Source organism: Corvus kubaryi, unplaced genomic scaffold, assembly GCF_017639235.1.
Source record: "Corvus kubaryi isolate FWS band 111438036 unplaced genomic scaffold, C.kubaryi_AGA036_p1.0 37395, whole genome shotgun sequence".
NCBI classification, from domain to species: domain Eukaryota; kingdom Metazoa; phylum Chordata; class Aves; order Passeriformes; family Corvidae; genus Corvus; species Corvus kubaryi.
This window is the reverse complement of record NW_024581134.1, coordinates 2951991-2971138: the sequence shown is the minus strand read 5'-3', so window position 1 is coordinate 2971138 and position 19148 is coordinate 2951991. Positions and strand designations below refer to the sequence as shown.

Sequence of the window (19148 nt, the reverse complement as noted above, 5' to 3'; positions counted from 1 at the left end):
ATAGTAATATGTTTTCAATAGTCCTCTGATAGAAATTTTTCTTTTGCCTTTCTTGCAAGGTAGGTGGCCTTTGTCACGTTTTTCAACATACTCAAGAAAAAAAGTATTCACAAGGTTTCAGAAATCTGAAGCAATGTGGGTTTTCATTTTGTTACTTCCTTCCTGCTCCCATCCTATCTGAAAATCAAGAGAGAGATGAAAAAAACCCACACTTTCCAATTTCAGAAATTTATTGTGTAGATACCAGAAAAGGGACCCTAGCAGGTCATGATTTTCTTCATGTGATTCACGCAAGTCAGTTTCCCTGGCTGAGTGTTTCTTGAGGATGATCTCCCTGTAGCAGAAAAATCTCAATAATTGCTTTCAGCAGAGGTTAAACAAGTTGCCATCTTGAGCAGCTTGGAAGTAGTAAACTGTTCTGAGCTGAGTTCAGCTCCAGGCACGCATCCCACGCGAGGCTCTGGCCCTGGATGCACGCAAACTGTGAGCTGTATTCTTTATGCTCCAGGGATTATTACATTAAGAAACATTTCTCTTTGTACAAAAACTTTGTGATTGATATGTGCCAAAATGACACATGGATTGTCACATTTTTGGGGCTCTGGCATGTTCTGTTTGCCAGGGAAAGCATCACTTACAGGCAGAGTGACAGCCTGTGCACCTTGGGAACCAGTGTGTGTAATCCCAGTGCTACCACAGAAAGACAGCCCCAAATCAGTGCAGGTTAAATAAACTTTTGGAAAGTTTGGAGGACTCTTAGTTGAACCATAACTAACAGCAACACATTGAAAAAAAAACTTACCAGGTAATTATTAGAGAACAATAACACTGTTAGGCTGATTGGGCTATGCACCAAAGGGCTGTCAATCATGGTTGTTATGAAAAGCAGAGCATTTAGAGGCTGTCAGTCATACCTGTTTGTAAAATCCGAAGGACTTCAGAAATTGTTACGCTTGAATTTACCAACTGCAGAAATAACAAAAGCACCAGAGTCTCAGGCAGACTGATACTGCAGTTTATGTAGAAGCTCTTGCGTAAGTTTATGCCTTTATTCAACTGAAAATATCTTATGGCACTGGGAATTTGGGAAGGTTTATTTTTTCAGCTAGGTCCTTTATGGCACTGATTGTTTGCTGGGGTTTTTTTAAGGCTGCTTAAGTGTGTCAAATCTCATAACAAAAAGTAACTTCCGTTACATTCCTTTGCTGTGAAGCAAAAAATGTCTGAATTAGTATCCAAATAGCAGAGAGCTGGTGCTGGAGCCCTTCAGTTTCCTGAGCAGGTTCACATATTACTGCATATCCAAAACACTGTAGCAAATACTAGCTGGGGAATTTAAAAGGATTCTGGAAATCCTTAACATGGAGGAACTCACCCATAAATGTTGTGGGAAGTAACCTGACAAAGACCTGTGTATAGGAGAAATGTTCCTGAAGGATGTCTGGACTTCAGGCAGCTCTCTTGAAAGCTGTTTATTGCATAGGCGAAGTTACAGCAGCTCAGGGAGGGGGTATCCAGAGCCAGCCCTACAGCTGCCAGCTCCAGCTGTGGGCATACCTGAAGCCCCTTTCTGTTCAAGTTACAAAGCATTTTATACTTTTCTTTGCAGAGTATCTTAATACATAACAACCAATAAGCTCCATACACAATACCTTTACATTTGCCTACAGCCTATCATAACTACTACCATCACCGTATTACAGTCATTATTATCCAATCACAAGAGTAAGTAAGTTACAATTTAAGCTTACACTGGAAAATTCTCAGACCTCTCTTCTTCTTGCTACATTGACATTTCTTGTTTGCCTGTGATATCTCTCTTTTTGGTAAAGACATGTTTTCTATTTACTTATGCTCTTCTCGAGACTTATTTACTTGGTGAAAAACATGTCTTTGTTTGTAGTCACATACCTTTCTCCTAATCATAAAAATCTCCTTCCAACTCATCTCTAACCTTTGCCTTCTCAGTTATTCAGTGATCAGTGTTTCAGCAAAACATCTTTTACTCTCTATCAAAACTTGCTTTCATTTCTATCCCATCCTCAGTTTCTACATTCAGAGATCTTTCTGCCAAGCCTACATACCTGTGAAACTTTCTTACCAAACTTTCATCCTCTCCAGCACCTGTGGAACCTTTACTTTAGAGAAAAGTGTTGAATGTACATAGCCATGTGATTTAAACCAGAAGTAGAAGTTGTTTGTCTGTGTGCGTGTGCTTATTGTCCTTTCCCTTCCCTCCCCTCCCCAATTCAAATTGTGGAGCTTTTGTGAGGAAAGAGCTTTCTGAAGATACATTTCTGCACTTGAACATCTGTACTGTGCATCACCCCACTGTGCCCTGGATTTGTAAGTCATCTCATTTTATAGCTGAGGCCAGGTGCAAGCATGTGTCTGTGTGTTCAGTGTTTACAGCACTGCTTGAACACCTGTTTCTTACTGAATAAATCATGGGTTCCTACTACTATGAAAGGTTTCCATCAAGGAATCAGCGTAGTTTCAGTTTATCTCAGAACCCCTAGGGCTTTCAGCAGGTTTCTTGCTGTTCTGGGCCCCGCAGGAGCCCCAGCATGAATAACTGTGGCATTAAACAGTACCTAGGCGTGAAGTTTTTTATTTCTTTTTTCTCGTTTTGGGAGATTTGTGTTGCCAGACCCAGCATCAGGAGCTGAGTACTGATACCTTCCACCCTTGCCAGCAGTTATTTTATTGCAGTGATGACCTTGGTGTCCTTCTATTGGGCACTTTATTCATCCTGGAGGCAGTGAAGGAGGAGAATGGGGAGAAGTCACAGCTCATGGCTTGACTGTCTTAAACAGATGTAGAAAGGAAAGGGAAAGGAAAAGAGATAACCTGCCCAAAGCCATCGAGTGAGCTGATGGCAGACCCAGAGGTAGGAACTGCATCTCTCTAACATTCAGAGGTGGACGTGGCCCACAGCACCTCCCTGGTGCAATGTCCACAGAGCACCATCCTGCCAAAGCAGGAGCTGCACTCACACAATGGGTAGTTAATTCAGTGAGTTATTAATGCAAATGTTAATAATTAAACTGAAGTGGTTAATGAGTTTCTAGAGAAAAGATCAAATTATACTCTTCAGATGCGGAGTTAGAATTTTGCCTAATTAGAAGAAATATGTTTTTCCCGTGAGGGGCAGTTGCTGAAGTGACAGTTTGGAGTCTGTTGTGACAGCATTTGCAGAGATGGGTGCCAGCCAAAGAACAGAGCTTTTTTAGTATCTCTGATAGCATAGTAGTTTCTTTGGGAGGCATAATTATGTTGCATTTTTTGCACAGTTCATTAGGGAAAGAAAAACAAAGAACTTGTGTTCCATGTGGTTGACGTTCACACATTTATATCTTCGTGTGATAGAAGAAGCTGTTGGATCCAGAGAGTAACATGGTGTCTCTCTCGTTCACTGCTAGCCCAATAACACAACCAGTGCTAGATGGAAAGAGCTCTTCTAGCCCACAGCTGTTTTTCAGGAGTCCATCTATTTTTTTCCTCAGCTAAATCTCAGAATGTGTAAAAATGTTTAAAGGCTTATGTAAACTGGAAACCTCAACTAGAAATAAGTTTGTGGAACTATTCCCAACCAGCTACAGTAATAATTATTTCCTTCCTTACATCTTATCATTTGCAAGCAAACGTGGTGAGCAAAGCTGCGGGTGAGAGCCTGGAGTGGTGCTGACACCCCTGAAGAGCAGCCTGTGCCAGGGCCCAGGGGAAAGTTATGTGCAAGAGCTGCTCCTTTTCTGACTCTTGTTTTATGAAATCTTCTGAACCTGGGACATGTACTGCAGGGATTTTACGAGGTAATTTCTTAGAAAAGCCCAACCAAACCTTCCAGCAGCTCTCTGTTGGTTTATTCACACTTGCAAAAGCCTTTTCCTCTGCCTAGGGCAAAAAGAAACTCTTCCTGCTGCAGAAGCTGGAGAACTCACCAAAATTAGATAGAGTTCTCCAAATTTTGTAGAGAAACATAATGTGGGTTTAGTCACTTGGTAGTGCTGCTCCAAACTTTTCAGGCAGTTTGCAGCATCCTCCCTCCAACTGAGGAAACTCTTCCAGCATGCAGGAACACACAGTGGAAATGTTCCCTTGTTAAGTGTATTTTCTGTCTGTAACTCTAAGCTATGAGCTGTGAAGATAAATCATAGCAGCTGTGCCACATTTGTTTTGGAAAGAACCTAGTGTTGCCCCAAGATACAGCTGTCACTGGGAAAAGGAAGGGTGGAAGTTACTTTTTATGAAGTCACATAGAAAAATGGTGCTCAGCATTGAATTCTTCCCAAGCCCTTTTCCAGGTGGAAAGGTCCTTATAGAAACAACAGGGATTGAGGCAGAGATTGTGATAAGAAAAATGCCCCAAACCCAGAAGTCTATTGTTAATCTCATTCCTTTTTTCTTTTTTATTTTGCCCCCTAGATTTTTTTTTAGAAAAAGAAATTATTACTGAGTTATTTATTAATGACAAGAGGATTTAGATCAAAATCTTGCATGAATTGTGTATATATATATATTTGTGCATATGTACTTACATACATGTACAGAAAAGCTTATTACCTTCCAGCCTGAGCTGGATGTTGATAAATTGTGAAGAAATCTTAGTTTTGCATGACAAGGGTTTCTGGTAGGGCAGGCAGGGTCTGTTCTTAGATCACAAAAAACAGCACAGAGCTTGGTATTCTGTGGAAAACCTAAGAGCACCAAAGGAAAAACAAAAAAAAATCCCCACCAACTCATAAAATAATGGATGTCCTGGCAGGAGTAATGGAAGAATTCAGGAATTCCCTGATGGTTTGTTGTTATCACTGTATCAGCTCTGCAAGTGAGGCACGTTGAAGCATGGCAGGAAGAGAAGATGGTTAAGTGCACAGCTGTTGTTACTCAAAAATCAGGTTAAAGCTCATAAAAATCATCACAGCGGGCACACAGGGGTATGTATGGCTTTGTGTTTGATGGCTCTGTGTGAGGTGTACCACAGCAAATGTGCTTCTTTTCACCTGTATTGATAAAGAGATTTTCTAAATAACATTTATCTAAATAAGAAAACGTTTATTAAATTCTTTCAAGTCCTTGTCTTGCCCAGAATTGCTTAGGATTATAGCTTTGCTCATGTATTCTTTGTGTACAGTTTGTATCACTGAGGGCCTCTATTTTCTGACTTCACAAAGAAGGTCAGACAAATAACAGTGTAATCAGGTGTTCACCTCTGGGTGAAGAGTGATCAGGGAGGTGCCTGTTGGGGTAAAATAGTGCAGTGCTGTTATTTGTCAGTGCAGTATTGGTGGTCCTGAAGTACAGGTTAGGATCTGGAGGGTTTCCTTTTTTCTGTGTGTCCATAATTTTTATTTTGGCTTCTTTAGTTTCTGTTGTGATGCTGACAGCAAAGATTTATTTCTTCTCCAAAATGAGGTGATCTCACTAGTAAGGAAACATGTTCAGCTGACTCCTGACACAACATCTGTAGGCAAAAGGCTGGTGAAAGTCAAACACATTCCTCTTTTAGGAGGGATAACCTGTGGGTTTACTCAGGCTCTATGGACTTTGGATCATATAATATTTCTGTTATGCTCTGTAAATACATTAAAAAAAAAAGTGTTCTGGATGTGGAGCTTTTTAAAAGTCTCTGACAGAAGTTGTTGAGTACAAAGTCACTGGCCTTAAGACAACTTTTAGAAACATGAGTCAAGTGCCCAGATCAGAAAATTCGGAAGATAACACACCTTGCTTATTTATATATATGTATTTTTTCCCCCTTTCTGTTTCTGAAGCCTTTAGGAGGTGTATTTTTCTTGTTTTCTCTGCTGCCCTGAGACCTCCTGACTCAAAGGACTGGGATTTAAAAACCCAAGACACAAGACACTAAAGGACTTGTGAGGAAAACCTATGGCAGTTTGCAGTACCAGACTAGTTTCATTTTTCCCAGAGTAATATGAAAGCAGGGATGGAATAACTCACACTGCCATTAGCTCTCATAGCTGGTCTGTGCTTTTGCAGCTTCAAAGAAAGGAAGTACAAAGAATTCATTCGATATTAAATAGTAGCAAATGAGAGCAAGAAATATTTTAAGTTGTTTACAAGAATTCTTTATAATCTTTAAAAAATAAATTTATGATTGAAATTCAGCCTTGTCCTGTATTTCAGTCACTCCTGTAAAAAAATGCTTATTCTGTATCTTTCCTGTTATGTGCTGAGACTCAGATCTGTGAGGGGCTATTTCTATTTCTTTCCTGGGAGCAAGCAGAATGGAGCATTTGGCTTTGATGTAAACGCTTGCTTTTCCTTGGTCTTTTTTCATATGTCTTTAAGTGCATTATTTTAACAAGCAAGCCACCAAAACAGCTCTAGTTCTTAAGAACTAAGCCTTGTTTTCCCATCCTTTCCTATGCTGCCCTACCAGTTTCACTCCTAGATGTTGCTGTGATGCCTCTTAGCTCTTCTGGAGCTGGGTGAGAAGTGACCCTTCCCACGAGCTGTCGGGCAGGGTGGGTTTCTCTCAATCACCACAGAAGCAGCAGATCTCTCCCTGCTGGCACTGGAGCTCAGGGCAGGCTCTGGGTGGGGAGTGCAGCACCCTGCTTTCTCAATGAACCGGCTGCTCCCATTCAGAGCTGGGTCTCGTGTTTCAGGGCTTCTGCTCTGCAACACGAGAATGATATTTTTGGCAGAATGAAGCCCTTCTGCATCCAAATGACTACAATAGTGCTTTTATCTGGAAAGCACAAAGTATAATCTGCTTCAGTTTTCTAAATGAATTTAATGCTATAGAAGCATCAAAGAGAAAAAAACTTTTGTTTGGTATTGTTATGCCTTATGAATCCTCAATGAAGTTACAATCTCTAGGTTTTGGTAGTTGTTTTTTTGGGCTTTCATCCTTGGTTCTGTGCTTGAACAATGTCTGTCCTCCCACACAGTTTGCTGGGAAGTGAAAGTGGGCTTAAATTAATGTTTCTTTACTTTCAGAGCTTTTCTCTGCAGAGTTGTCTGCTGGTTTTGTCGGGCTCAGGTCCCTGCATTTGGTGAAGTTTCTGTGCCTTAGGTCAGTGTAGGCAATGGTTAAAATGTTTGCACCATCCCTTGATCTTCAGCAAATGTAAAGTCTCAAAACTTGGCAGTAATGAAAGAGATTAAAGATAATGTGCCTTAGTTTGTGCTTGCCATCAGCTCAAACAGGATCCTCTTGTGTCCCATGCTTATTTTTGATTGATACAAACTGCTGCAAGAGGATTTCTTGGTTTGCTTCAGCTGTGCACAGGCGACTTTCTCCAGTGTTTCAGAGGTGTTTGGTTTCTAGTATCTTCTATCTCAACAGCTCTCACACCCACAGACAAACACTGAGACTGCAGCTGGGTTCAAAACACTCAGTTTTGCTCAGAAGCTGTAAATTGATATTTCTACCCACTATGTTTAATGACTGCTGGTTGCCTGATCCATCCCTGAGGTTTTTAGCAGCTTATATGGTGCTCCCCACTTTGGTGAAAGTGTGTGTCTTCATCCAGTCCCCCTTTCTGGTGCAATGATGGGTGTTCCCAGGTTTTGGTAGTGGTCTGGAATAATGTTCAGCTGTCTGTTTTGCCAGATCTTCTTGCTTTCTTTGAAGCTCTTGTGAAGTGTTGTGCAGTAGCACAGCACCACCAGCGGTTTTTGCTATCCACCACTTATTGATGGTCTTGCCCAAAGGTGTTTTCCATCACAGAACATCATCCTGTTTGGTGTCAGTGTGTGTACTGAACTCCTTGGTTCTCTGACAGCTCAGACTTGCAGAACAAAGTGCTTGAGTAAGATACTGTTTTTAAGGACATTGAGAGGTCTGTAATATTTTGGAGCAGAACACAAGGCCTAGTTCTGCCTAAGACAATCTCATGGAAACTTTAGCTCTGTAACTGGAAACCTGGCTTATGTCACACTCCGCACAGGAATTTTCCTCCAGTAAGGTTCAGATGTTTGTGAGCCCTGTATTGTGGGCTTCTGCATCCCTCCTTCTTCAGCCTTAAGTAAGGGGCACATATCAAAGGAGTGGATTTGGTTTTACTTCTGGGAGTTCCTGAGACAGTTCACTACAGGCCCTATAAGCTGCAGTCATGAGTTCAAAACTGTGCACCTCACACATCAGCCACTGATGGTCCAGTGACTCTTCCTCCAAGCTGTCAAGGAGACAGCAAGGAGTGGTGGCAGCAGGGTGCTGTGCCTTGTCCCCTTGACTGAAGGGCACAATTTCAACCCCACAGACTGATTCCCAGCATCAGCATGGGACATGCTTCTGTTGACCCATGAGGATGAAGCTGATTTCAACCTCACTGAGTAGTTACGTTTTTGCCCTTTAAATCCAAATCATGCCTGAGGGTCAGATGTGTGTGAGAGAAAAAAAATGCCAGTGTAATTTTTAAATTACACTATGATATTTGTTAGGTCATCTGCACAGGGAAACTTTTCATTGCCTGTTAATTAATGGAAATAACATAACTGCTTCAATTTTAGACTACTACTATTTATCAAAGTGTGTTTGTAGTGGTTGCACTGCTTGGTGTAAAGTTGCTTAAAATATTGTTACTTGTCTTTAGATATTTCCACAACCATTTGTTTGTATTGGTAGTGGTTTTGGAAAATGAAAACATAAGAAATAATTAACTGTCACAGAACTAGAGAGATGTTTGTGTTATTGCACAAATATACCCAGACCCTGTTCCTGCAACTGTTCTGAGTTGGCTGATACAGGGGATAAGACCTCCCTTCATCTGGGATGTGCAGGAAATGGGCAAAAAAAATGGGCACAATACAGGAATCAGGGCTTTGGGCTTTTGCTTCTTGGCTTTCCTGTTTGCTACTAGGTCAACAGGCCAGCATAATTAATTAACCCAACCTGCAGAGAAGTTGTATCTATTTGTCACAAGGAGTGTGTGTATTGGGAATCCCAAACTCCCCTCGATGCAGCTCAGCACTGACAGAGCTGACTCCCAGACACAGCCTGGCTGTGGTGGGATTATCCTCATCCCCACACTGATCAGCGAGGTAATTAATGGGCTCAGTGTCCAAAGAGATTTCTGTGCTGCTGATTCCCTGGCTCCCCAACCTCATTTGATGTCTCTCTGTGCAGTGCTTGCTATGTGCTGTAGTTGCACTTATGAACTAAAACAATTTCTGCCTCAAACTGTTCGAATGCTTGAACTTTGGCAAGAAAGGGACACACTCCTTGCTCAAAAGCTTTAAATGTTGCCTCCAAAAATGCTTTTCCTTGACTCACTGGACACAGCAAAACTCTCATTCACTTATAATGAACAGTGTCAGCACCCAAACTATTTTGGTTTGTGGTGATACTGAAGAGGTTGGAGATCAGAAGCCAGGAATGATGGACTTGTCCTGTTGTTTCTGATGGAGTATTTCCCTCGTGTGAAGGGCTTGTTGTTACCAGAGGAGCAGAAGTGTTTCTCTTTCAAGCGTACTTTCAGTGTCTGTGGATGTGTGTTGTTTTTCTCCACTTGACAATTGGTGGTTTGTTACTTCCTTAACTGAGCTGTTCACAGAGATATTACGTTGCTGACAAAGTGGAAGCAATTTAGTAATCACTTGCAAGAGAAAATCAACACCATTAGACTTCAGCTGTCTTTGTTTCAGCCATTAAAATGCAGACACTACCTGATTCATATATAAATTGCTATGACAGTTTCATTATTTTTCCTCAGTAGGGCTGAATACAAGTGGATTTGATGCCCTGCCTTTGATATACCCATGCTGGTGTGACCCCTGGAAGGAGAGCCTGGTCCCCTGACACCCATTGCTTGCATGGGGACAGCTCCTTTTGGGTCTCTGACCACACAACAGCAGCATCCACAGCCTGTCTGGCAAACACTGCTGATGCACCTGGCAGATTTTACCCACATTTTAGGTAAACGTAGGACGAAAACTCCTTTTAAAAAGGAAGTGGCTGCTTTGGATCCTGTTTGAATGATGCAATTTCTAAATATCAGACTTTTTTCATTTCTAAGTGCAAGTTTTCCTTCTTAGACTGTCACTGAGACCAGAGGTTGTCTTTTACATTTCTTTGTTAGCCTTTAACGTTCATATTTTCTCCACCGTTGCTGATTTTATCTACAGCTTCTCTCCTATTCCCATATTATTCTGAGTGGTCCCAATCATTTTGTTAAATGCAGCCAAGCACCTGCCTGCTCTTTTCAGCACCTCAGGACTGCTCCCTCTGCTGCAGGCTCAGCATGCCTCAGTTGGGATAGTATTGCACAAAATCCTTATTCCACCTGTGTGCTCATAAAGAGAAGCAGATTAATCCAAATTACATCAGCTTTTACAGACCTCCTTTGTCTTTCCTGTCGTGCTGGAAACTGGAGTATTTTCCATTATGTTTTGTCTCCTTCATTTCATTTTCCCTGACTCACATATTGATGTCACAGATGACAGTTTGTGTCAGTGCAATTTGCTCCCATGGAAATGACTCCTGCACACGTGTGCGTGGCATCCGACTCCTCGCTCCTCTGCTTACATAATTTGGGAGCTGTGAGAGCTCTACCTCAACACTGCCCATCTGTCTATTCTCTCAAAGTTAATGAGCCTTTTTCTTCTTGCTCCAGGCATATTACGCACCCTGACTTATTCATAGATGATGTCTATTAAAACTGTCAAATGCTTTGAAAATTAAGTTATTTCCCTAAATAAAGAGCCTGCTTCTAATCACATTGAAGATGTTTCAACACAATTGGCCTGCTTTCTAGTGCAAATCAAGAGTGACTATACTGAGCTCTGTCTGGCCCCTGGGTGTTGTCATTTAATTGAAAATACTCGTGATTTACTATAGTGTAAGAGCTCAGATATGTCCCCTAGCTTAGTCTGGGAGCAGCATCACAACGCAGAATTTATGTGAAATAAGGCATCCAGGTTAAAGTGGCTTCTTATGGCATGAAACAGTCAATGCGTGATGGGGGTGGAGGCAGGTATTTGTTTGATTTTAGAGTGATGGAGCATGCAGAAATCCCTTGCTTGCTCTATGTGTAGCTTGGACTATATTTGTCTCTTTCACGTCCCACTTGTGCTTACATATGGCTCAGATGCTGAAGTAATTATCTTTGTTTCTGACTGATAAGCTCATCACTTACAGCCAAATTCTTCTCCTTTCCTGTGTTATGTTCCAACCTTTCCTGATGTGGGTGTTGCATCTTGGTTTTGAATTATCAATATATTTAATTCCCAAAGTAAATGTTTTGGTTAGGCAGCATTTAAAAAACAAACCAACAAACAAAAAAATCCAATTTACTATCAAGATCAAACCTCGACAACCTCAACAGACACCTTACTTCCAGACCAGGATTTGGTTTTTCAGTCTAATCCATTTTCATCTCTTTTGCAGCCAACACTGTGGCAGTTTCACAGTTTCTCTGCTCATCTTGTTCTCTGGAGTTTACATGATAACTTCCCTGGTGACAACATATCAAATGGTTTAATGAACTGTGAGTTAGATACACTGCCTTTTCTTTTTTTTTTTCTTTTCCCCCTGAAGAATGGGGTGTTGCAGAACAGATGAACAAAATCCCAAGACGCCAAGTCAAGACTTACAGTGTTCACCTGGGAAACTCATGTTGCCTTTCATAGCACTTTCCATGCATTTTCCTGTCTCAAATTTTCCTTTAAAATCTGTTCTGAATATTTGCCTGGTTAAGGTCAAACTAAGAGGTTTGTGTGGATCATTTTCTATCTTTAAATGCAGGCATCACACAGACCAGTTGTTTTAACTGTTTCAGTCTTATCTTCTTTGTCTTTTTTTGCTTTTTTTTAATACCAGTTTTTAAGAATTTTATTTTCTACCTACTTTTATCATCAGAGCTTCCCCTAGTACAGATTCACCAAAATATCCAGTTGTGACATACTTAGATCAGAAAAGTGTTGGCTTTTTGAATTTATACTGTCAGTCATCCTCTTTTGGGTCCATAGGGGTCAATTTTTCCAGAAAAAAAAAAAGAAAAAAAAATTGAAAGGAAAAAACTCCTATGAGTAGCTACCTTTTCTATGTAATTATTGTATCAACTATTGCTATGTGTGAGATAAAGATAAGTCAATTAACTTATGAATGTTTCAATAATCCCTTCTCTGACACTACGCACATATGTGAAAACACATATTTAATTAAGCTATTACAGTAAAAGCCCTGAGCCATTTGTCAGTTCATTAGGCACACTGTTTATTAGGCTTTGACCTTTGTTTTCCTTTTCCTTGGCTTATTTGATGCTGTAATTTATTCTTTTTAAAGACACTCAGACAGCAATGACAGGAGAGGCACTCTGTAACCTATATTAAGAGTACACCAGGAGGGAGGAGGCCTCTATTAAACATCTTATAATTAAAAAAAAAAGAACTCCCTGAGCCTTGAATTAGTTCTGCAGGTTGAGGTTCTTACAGGGAAAACAGATTTAGGGGAGAAGCTGTTTCAGCCATGTGAACCCCATGGTGAGCAGCCACGTGCTGGTGATGTACCAGGCTGTGCGAGGGCACAGGGGCTCAAACCGCCTGAGCTGAGGGCCCACATGCAAAGGAAAGGGAAGATTTTTCCCTGGATCTCATGTGGGATGAGGTGCAGGGTGAGCACCGTGTCACTGCCCTGTAAATCTCAGTTTCTTCTCTAGAACATGAGGGATCCCATGGTGTGATTTCAGAAGGCACAAAGAGCTGGAACGAAGAGAAAGCTCGGAGAGAAACATCAAGTGATTTCTTGCTTGATTAAGAAAGTTTACTTAATAAGTAATGAGTGAGTCACCAGTGTTCCCCCAAACACGGGCGCGTGTGTTCCGTGTGTACGCTCAGGCTGTGACTCACAGCTGCTCAATGCTCCTGCTTTTCCTTCCACACTGACTGCTGCTCTCTGTTACTACTGCAAAGTGTGCGCAGCCATTAAAGAATGCCAGGCTCATTGATATTGGATGTGATATTTCCCCTAAAACATGAATTGAAAATAAATCACTGATTATTTTTTATTTAGCGGCAGGTGCGTATTTAGGTGTGTTTTCCTGTGGTTGCACTTACAGCTATGAAGTTATTCAACCACACGTGGGGTACAGCACTGTATATCAAAAACTGCTGAAAGTTGTGGAGTCTTCTGGTTTTTAAATAGGCCTGGCTTTAAAACTTGCAAAAAAGTTAGCTACCAAAAGCTAAGTGTTTTTGTGCTTTGGTTTATTATGTTTAACTTTGGGTAAGTGCTTACTTTCAGACTTTAATGATGTAAACAAAGAGCTGCCATGCAAAACATTTCAGAGAAGACGAAAAACTGGTTTTCTAGAGAGAAAGAATGTTTAGAAAGAGCAAGAAAAAGTTTAACAGTAGTTTACTACAAGAACCCTGAAAAGCTGAGCATAAAGAAGCTACCACACAAGACTTTTCCACCAGTGTTGCACTTGATGTTTACATTGTGCAGCTGAATTAAAAAGGGACAGAGGGAATGTCACTGCAGTGGAGGCAGAAGCCAGGTTCTTAGAACCACAAGAGCTGCCTTGGGAGATCCCGTGGACTCTCAAACCTCCATGTGCCGGGGAGCAAATACCACGATACTGTTGCATTAAGGGCATAAATGTTTGGCAGAAGATGAATGTCCCTTGTGTTCCAGCTGGTCCTTAGAAGTCAGAGGCAGGGCTTGAATTCAGGTTACAGCCAATTCAGACTATGGGGCTGGTCAAGCTCAGTAAGAATTTTCAGGAGCACAGCTGCACAAATAGGGCAGTTACCAGTTCAGGAATGTGGGTCTGATTGCATTCAGTAGGACTTTGCATGATCCAGATTCATGAATAATGTGATTTATTAAAGCAACAGGAAAGCAGGCTCAGGATTGCCATGATAAATGCACTAACTGCAGAGAGTTAATATGTGCTTTGAATTTCAGCCACTGGGGACATGAGTATTATAGAAAAAAAAAAAAAGAAACAAAAAACCAGAGAGGAAGTTTGGAGTTATACCTACCCATAGAAAATATGAACAACTAGGGTGTAATCAGTCCAAGAAGTTAGGACAGTGTGTGATGAGATTCAGATTTATTCTGTTGTAGTATTTCTGCATGTCTGAGCCAAGAGAGCAAGTTTATCATTGCAGGGAGTGGCAGAGTATCTACATCTTCTTGTGAGGTTCCCAGGTGCTCTTCCACAAAGGGAAAATAAAAAAGATGCTGGTCTTACCGCCAGAAGGTAGATTAAGATCTCTTTGTGTGTTTGTATTGCCTTAAAATGTCTGGAAAAGAAATTAATGCCTTTCTGACTCAGTATGGGGGAAGATACAGAGAGGGAAATTGATGCTATTTGCTTTTGGACAGAATGGTAGTGATTCATTATTATGACCCTACAAAATATCATTACTTGAGCTTGTATCTGAGAAAATCCATTTTCCTCTTGCTGTGAAAAAATGAAATACTCTTTTTAGTTTGCAAGTAATTAAATAGTTATTTTCTGTGTCAGAATTTAAAAAGAGTGGTGAAAAGCTGGGTTTGGGGAGGTTCCCCATAGGTTTTATTAAGTGTTTTTTACACTGATTTATCTCCAATACCTGTTGGGAAAGCTTCCAGAATTTCTTGCAAAACTGAAGAGGGAGTATCAAGTTCTTCCTTGGAAAGAAAATCTCTAAACAAAGTGCTAATAATATATTCCCAAGTTCAAGAATAGCTCAGGAAAATAGTCAAATTAGGCATAGCCACTTCTCTGGATTGCAACTTTGGTTAACTTTGCAGTGGGTAGCTACAGAATAATCATTAGGTTTTGATTTTTCTTTCCCCGCTGCAGTGACTGTGACAACGCTGCCTCTGTGTTGACAGTGCAGGCATTGCTTTCAAAAGACCAGGAGATTTCCTGATGCTGCTGAGTGACTAAAATGAGTTGGGGCTTTCCAAAACTGCCACTTTTCAGAATATGTTTGAACTGTAAGTTCCTCAGACACACGTGACCTCAATGGGTGTCTGAAGGTGAGGACCTGGCGTCGGTGTGTGCATCTCTCTGGTGTGATGGGCACGTGCTGGTGCAGCTGTAGGGCCCTGGATCCTACACCAGGCACACTGGAGTCCTCACAGCTGTGTTTTCCCACCTGGCTGTGCACTTTTATCTCTGGCCTTGGGGGAACCAAAGGGGAGAGGATGTGCTGGTCTAATCCTGAGCTTGAGCAGTAGGGATAAGCATAGGGTGTGTATCCAAGGGTAGGAGCTCAAAAGCATCCCCACACTGGACAGGTTTGCTCAGAAGCACAATTTTGATACAATTGTAGAATAATTTAATCTGAGAGGGACTTTTTGAAGGTCTCTAGTCCAACCTCGAGGTACTTAAGGCAGAACTAGCTTCCAGGTTGGATGGGGTGTTTGAGGGTAGATGCCAGCTGTGTTCTGAGCATCTGTGAGGATGGGGATCCCACAGTCTCTCTGTGTCCCACTTCCCTGGTCTGACCGCCTGCACTGAGATTTGTTTTATCTATTTTTTTTCCTACTTCATACATCCTTTCCTTAGATCTGTCACTGTCACAATTGCTTCTTGTTTTGCTGCCCAGCTTTTGGAAGAGTCTCCCTGTTTCCTCTGTAAGTACCAGCAGGTAGATGTAGGCAGCAAATACCTCCCTGTTCAAAGCTTTTTCTCTGGGCTGAACCAAACCCAGTACTTAACATGCTTCCTCCCACATCACCCTGGTCATCTCCACTGGACTTTCTGCATTTTCACACACTGTTTAAAAATAGAACTGCACAGAAATAGAGATGTTTCCTAGTGCTGCTACAAATATAAAGATGAGTTCCAACTGCCCAAAATATAGAATTCTCTTAATATAAAAATATTACTTTCTTGAATCGCTAAAATGAAAGTGGCCTTTGCAGGTTTGCCATGAAAATCTGTATTTTAAAGCAACCTTCTGTTCCAAAAAAAAAAGTGAAAATTAATTTGGCAATGGATTATAAAAAATAGTAAAGATGCAAATAGCAAGAAATGCAAGGTTTAGAGTAAAGAATGAAGCCTTAAATCTGCCCTCTTGAGCATAAATTGCGTATTCTATTATATAATTTAAAATTATTTGCCATTTTGAAAAGGGCTTCATGGAGCTATAAAAATTTAGGTCAGCTGACTATCTGGCTCAGATAGTTGTGAACTATCTGCAACTGTTTTCCTGTCAAAAATTGCAGTACTTGCAGTTCAGTTCAGTTGACTTCAGATTTATTTTTTCCCTGATGTATGTCTGCCATCAAAGTCAAGGCTGAATGATCAACTTTTTCTTTAAAAATGTTTGTTCTTTAGCAGCTTGTTGGCATTCATCTGGGCATGGAGGAGATGGGATTGTGACGTGGAGAACTGGACACTGCCAATAGTTTGGGAAGAGAAAATCTCTCTTGTGTATGGCCTTTGTGCTTGTGGTGCCTTTGGTGGTTTCTTCTTTTTCTTGTGGGGAGGGAATTGCTGAAAGGCATTGCTTTTGACTATTAAGTACTTCTGGGGTTTTTTTGCAGCAAGACTCACCATGAATTAATGTGTTATCCTCAGTCTGCCTGAAACTCAGGTTCCTTTTTTGGGCTAAACTGAAAATCCTTGATTTCTTACCCAATTTCAAATGCATGATGTTAACATTCAGGGTGTGAGTCCTGGAGTTTTGCTCAATGATTCACGAGAGCACAGGAGCTTTGCAGTCTGTCCAGGAGAGGCAGGATCCTGGCTGGGGGCCGGGGAACGTCTCAAGTTCTCAGCAGGCAGCTGCTTTTCTCCAGGAAAAAGTGCTCTGAGCTTTGAAAGGTAAAACAGCTAAAGATGAATGCATTTAATTCAAAGGAAAAAATAATTGTGTTTACTCCAAGAAAGGTTTGGGTTTTTTCCTTTTAACAAGTATAATGGTGGTAAGTACTCCCAAAGGCATGTGAGCCCCCCCCAGAGCCCCACCAGTACAGACCCGTTAACTGCTGTAGCTTTTGTTTCCCTTCAACTTAACCTTCTGGAATATCCAAAAACTCCAGCATACCAACCTCTGCTTTAAATAATTCATGTGTTTCTCGATAGACAAAAATGTTTTTCTACCTTCGGTTTATTCTAAACCGGACTTAAAGACTGTAGGGAAAGAATGTGCCAAAAGAAAGAATTATTTTACTTTATCAGAAAGCAGGAGTGGCATCAAAAAGAACTTGGTTTTGCTGAATGTTTAAATTATAATTTTAAGGACTGTCAGTAGTAGACTGAACTGGAATTGATGATTGACCACAAAATTCAGTATGTGTACTTTGATGTTAGCTACTGGAAAAAAATCTGTGATAGGCACATGTTTCAATTTAAAATTATGGAGATGGTTATTAAATAAATGCAGAATCCATGAATAAAATGTGAGTTATTTTTCTGGTACAGCAGTGTGCTTAGAAGACTGTAGATGAAGGAATTAGTCATAAAGTTTTACCTTGAGGAGACTGAAGGATGCCGTGAAATGGAAAACTGATGACTTCAAGCCAGGATCTGTGTAAAATAATAAGAACAAGAGTATTAACAAAGCAATAAAACAGTTAATTCTGACAGTGGAGCCCAGTCTTGAGAATTCCTGTAGTCAAATTCCCACATGATTTTTCAAACTGAATATGCAAAATGCAAGAGAGAGTGAATGACTCTACTCACCATTTCAGTATTCAGACCTGAGCAGTTATAAAAATAGACACTTTTAATACAGAAGCCTTATCTTGGAGTTGTTTTTTGTGGTGTGGTTTTGTTTGGGGGTTGTTTGCTTGTTTGTTTTCACAGTCTAGAGTTAAGGTATGTCCTGCCTATGATCCTTTGGCTGCCTAGTGTCTCCTTCATTGTGGAAAGGTGATTTGGAAAAACTGTCATCAGAGGTTTGAATTAAAAGCTGTGCTTGGGAAAAAATATTCTGAAGTATTTAGAAACTTTCTAGAGACTTTTTTTTTTGAGGCCAGCTAAGTTGGAAAGAATAAACAGTCCAGTAACCACTTGCTCATTCATCTGCATGTGCAGCTGCAAAATTATTTTCTGTGCCTATCGTGCAAAACTTCTTCCTAAATATGAGGTTTAGAGACCCTCTGGGAGTAATTAACTACAATGCAGAAGCAAATCTGGGTTCATTGTATGCTCTGCTCATTTAAGAAATATTTTTGTGCACAAAGCCCATTAGCAAGGTTCCAAAACCTTCATGAATGTTAAACATTTTATGATGGGATTCTGAGCACTTCCTATTTAAATGAACTCTAATGTAATCTCATTAATTGCATCTAGCTTTTGATCCCTGGATAACAAATTGCTATGTCAGATATGTGCCACAGTGCATTCAAGGGCTGAAATCTGGCTTTTATTTAATTATTTATTTAACAGTGACAGAACAGCTCTTTTCCTGTGGGCTACACAAAAAGTTGAGGATATGCTCAAAAGAAGTTGCCTGCTATTGATTTTATTCTACTTACTGGTCCACTTCCATACCACTGCTCAGCTAAGAGCTTTCCTACTGTGCTTTTAGCCCTGTGCTGTGTGTGGTTGTTAGGAGCTTGACTCCAATTCAGTGGAAGTGCAAAGCAAAGCTGCTGTTTTTCATCAGTTTTACAGGATTGGCAGTCAAAATTATTGAGTTCCTGAGGACATGATTTAACCAGGACTGGGAGTACATGCCCTTAGCTTCAGTGGGTGCAGACATGTGCCTGAAGTCAAGAGTACATTTAATCTACCAAATTAGCTCCATGCATGAGGCTGAGGGACTTCAGAAGCAGCAGCATGATGTTCTCTGGCCTGTGTTACATGGGCAGTCAGGGGTTGTAATCAGACTTGTCCTCACTTTGTCAGCTACTTTGTGAAGTAGCACAAATCATGTGAGATACTGTGAGGAAATCTGTCCCCCACCCCGTGTGTGGGATGAGGCTGTTGGGGCAGTAGTCCTGAGGAGCAGACTGCTGGGATTAGGTTTACTGGCCTGGCTGCGTGCTTGTGATCAGCAAGAAGCAGTGGCACAAAACCAGATGAAAAGCAGAAACAAGTGCTCAGCTTTTATGAAAGTTTGTCCTTTCTTTTCTCTTAACTCTCTGTTGTCTGTTTCAGAAGGATCATATAGGGCTGCATCATATCCATCGTTCATTTCCCAATAGAAACCAAACTACAATATTTGTTCTTGTAAGAGAGTTAGTCATTAAGATCTGAGGGTTTTTACAACACCTTCATTTTACCTCA

At 40.8% G+C, this 19148-nt stretch overlaps 1 protein-coding gene across 6 annotated transcripts in view; it reads left to right on the top strand.

The window, feature by feature from the left end:
* The window catches only part of HTR2C (5-hydroxytryptamine receptor 2C), a 263086-nt gene that overhangs the window by 204152 nt on the left and 39786 nt on the right, over positions 1-19148 (top strand). Inside the window, exons 1-2 of one of the 6 annotated variants that reach the window (XM_042039844.1) lie at positions 9427-9439; positions 13307-13311. The exons of the other annotated variants lie outside the window; for them this stretch is intronic. The gene's annotated coding sequence lies outside the window, so the exon portion shown is untranslated. Of the gene's footprint in view, positions 1-9426; positions 9440-13306; positions 13312-19148 lie in introns of those variants that run through there. 6 annotated transcript variants of the gene reach the window in all.